We start from the raw sequence: 3,569 nt of genomic DNA on the forward strand, positions 1-3,569 counted from the left end.
GGTGTGATGGCAAAAATCACTCTTTGTTCAATATAAGTTTTGTAATTATACCCAAGGCCTTGAAAGAAAGAATGCATGACTTTGTGGTCCTAATTTGTAGCCTGGTACCATAATTATTGGGGAGGTCAAAGGTCATCCTAAGGAGGAGGCTTTTGTTGTGCTTCTGTGAACAAAATGGATTCTGTAGCTCTGTCTACATTTATATTACATAATGTTGAAGGTACCTACTCCACAGGTTGTGCAAGGAGCCATGTGCCATGATGTGCAAAATTTCATAGATTGGTGTCATTTGTTATAAAACTCTGGGATACATGGGACCACAATTGAGACAGAAACACCATATTAATAGGGAGTGGAAGAGACTGAAGTCAATTAGATGGAAGGTACCTCTTCTGAATGTTCATCCACAAATGTTTCGGGGACAATGGCTTGTGTGACCTGTGTGTAGAATGTTCTGAGGCCTTCTATAACTGTTTCCTCCAGCTAAGGTCAGTGGCAGAGAAAACAATCTAATGGTTTGTGGTCTTCCCCTCGCCTCTCTGGGGTGTTCATCTCGGGGTTATTGCTCTACAGGCAGGAGAACACAACTAGAGAGAAGGGTGATTCTATAGTCAGTCCTAGGATGTGTCCTTTGTGACCCAGCCAGCATTGCTGTTGATTCAGACTGCAGTAGTCTTCACTACTTGCCAGTATTTTTTAAAAAGACTGTATGTTTATTTTTAGAGAAAGGAGAATGGAGGGAGAAAGAGAGGTTGAGAAACATCAATGTGAGAAACATCAATTGGTTGTCTTCTGTATGATCCCCCAACAGGAGACCGACCAGCATCACAGGCGTGTTTCCTGACCAGGAATCACCCTGGTGACCTTTCACTTAGTAGAAGGACGCCCAAGCAACTAAGTGCCTTAGTCAGAGCTGCTTGCCAATATTTCTTGCCACTGAGGCAAGGCTGCCCCTCACGGAATATGATAAGAAAGGAGGTAGAGTTGCTGTACAGTTGAAAACCTGATTATTTTTACAACCTAATTTTCTAAGAAAAGGGGTATCCAGGTTTTTATTTTGAACTACTTTATAAAGCTTTGTTCAGGTATATATGTAATGGACACATGACAAAGTACACTTATCTAGCGTGTACTGTTTAGTGAGCTTTGACATAAGGATAAAGCTGTGAAACTCACAGATAAAAAGAACTTAACTGTCACCCATATATAGGTTCAGCAAAAATAGGTTTACAGTTGTAAGTATGCAAAATACCAAGTTAATTCTTGTAATATTATTTACTATTATGTTATTATTTATTCAAACAACTGTAAACTTACTTTTGTCCTATCCTGTGTTTAAGTCACCTCCTGCCCTTTTATAATCTCTCCCTGTCTTCCTTAGCCCTCCAGGTAGTTGTTGATTTATCTTCCTTTACAATAGATTAGTTCACGTGTTCTATAACTTTAAAGGCATCATAAGGTGTACATACTCTTCAACAGGTACTTTTATGCTGCACAGTATTTTGCAATTCAACAATAACATATGAATAGTTAATTCTTTTATTTCTGAGTAGTTTGCGTTATATAGGTAATGCTTTGTTTATCCATTTATCTGTCTATGTTTTGGGTTATTTCTAGGTTGGGGTATTACAAATAAAGCTGCTATAAATATTTGCATTCAGTTCTTTATGTGCATATATGTTTTATTTCTCATGCTGTTACAGTGTCAGTGAATGCTTTGCATTTTCAGAGATGCAAAACTCTGATCTAAAATGGTTTCCTTTGCCTTCCCATTCACCCACAGCATAAGAAAATTCCATTTCTGCTGCAACCCTGCCAGCACTTGCTGTGGTTAATCTTTTTAAATATTAGTCCTGGAAGTCAGTGTAGTGATAACTTGCTTTGGATTTGATTCCATTTTCTTAAGAATTTATAATGGTTATCTTTTTTAAATGCATTTATTTACCCTGTCTTTATTTCTTTTGATAACACATCTGCTTGAATATTTTTGCCTATATTCTTTTTATGAGTTTAGTATTTTAACCAATAGGATACAGTGCGGCAACAAACACATATGTTGGAATTTCATTCATTTCCCAATGACCTGAGTGACTTCTTTGCCATATGGAACAATTATTTTTGAGTACTGGAAGGAATATTGTTTTTCTCAATTTTTATATTTATATACAACTTAAGCCCACTTGTACTATACACTTATAAGTTTAACCTACATTGTTAACATATTATCCACCACTTTTTTAAGTCTAAACATTCCATACTACACTGTCGAGTCTAGGTTTGTAATCTTTCGTCAATTTCCCTGGTGTAAATACTGTCATCGTGGTCAGTTTCAAACTGCCAAATTGATGTCACTGAACATGCAGAATGTAAGATATTCCAGTAGAACGCGACTATGTTTTATTTCTATCACACTGATACAGTAGCAACAAATAAAAACTTCAAAAACAATAATAAAACAGTAAAATGGCTGGGAAATTGTAAGTTGAAAACATTGGTTTTGTGTGTTTTTTTAAATCATTTTATTGTTCAGTTACAGTTGTCTGCATTTTCTCCCCACTAAAACATTGTTTTTTAAAAGTGTGACTTCCTCCTTGGCTGGTGCTCAGTGAATTGAGTGCCAGCCTGTGAACTGAAAGGTTGCTGATTCGATTTCTGGTCAGGGAACATGCCTGTGTTGTGGGCCGGGTCCCCAGTTGGGGTCATGCAAGAGGCAACTGATCAACAATGTATCTCACACATCAAAGTTTCTTTCCCTCTCCTTCTCCCTCCCTTCTGCTCTCTAAAAATAAATAAATAAATAAATAATACTGCATTTTAGTCAAAAATGATTTACAGTTTGCAGAAGGACATTTGGATGGGATTGATAGAAGGCACTTAATAAAGAGTAAAGTTTGTCGTCATTTTTATTAATAAAAGTATGAAATTAAGTAAATTTTTCAACCAAGGAATCAACTTCAGAGACTATTATTTATACTAATTGCCACCAATTTGACAGTGTGCTGATTTTTGAAACAAAGGTTTCTAAAACTAACTTGCTACAAGATAAAGCAAAATAAAAAGCAAGGAAACAACCTCTCCCCATATTCACTGAGTATGTTCTGTGTGTAAAGCACATTATAACATAGTCAATACCCCCAAAGAGTACACGTGCCTCATGCATTGCCTAAGTTCTAAAGCTTTGGATTTATCTGCTAACTTAAAATTTCTTGGTAATTGTTTGGAGTGCTAAATATGTAAAACTTTATATGATATATTCTCTTTTATGAAAGGATCAATTTTATTTGGCTCTTGATTGAATTATTTAATAAATCACATTCTGAACTCAGAAATTTGAATTAGTCTTAAAAATTGCCAGTGTTGTGTTGGGCTGAGAGTAGTTATCTTCCACCCTGTCATTCCCTTGATATATTTCCTAATCTTGTTTTTCAGGCTGATTGTGCAATTTAGGATTAAGTACATTAAATGCTTTTAAAACATTCTGCCCTTAAATGGGATACATACCTTGATTTACTAAGATTTCACAGTGAAATGTAGTTTTTAAATTTAAATTTTTTTAATTTTAAAAACTT

This window comes from Desmodus rotundus, chromosome 12 (genome assembly GCF_022682495.2).
Source record: "Desmodus rotundus isolate HL8 chromosome 12, HLdesRot8A.1, whole genome shotgun sequence".
NCBI classification, from domain to species: domain Eukaryota; kingdom Metazoa; phylum Chordata; class Mammalia; order Chiroptera; family Phyllostomidae; genus Desmodus; species Desmodus rotundus.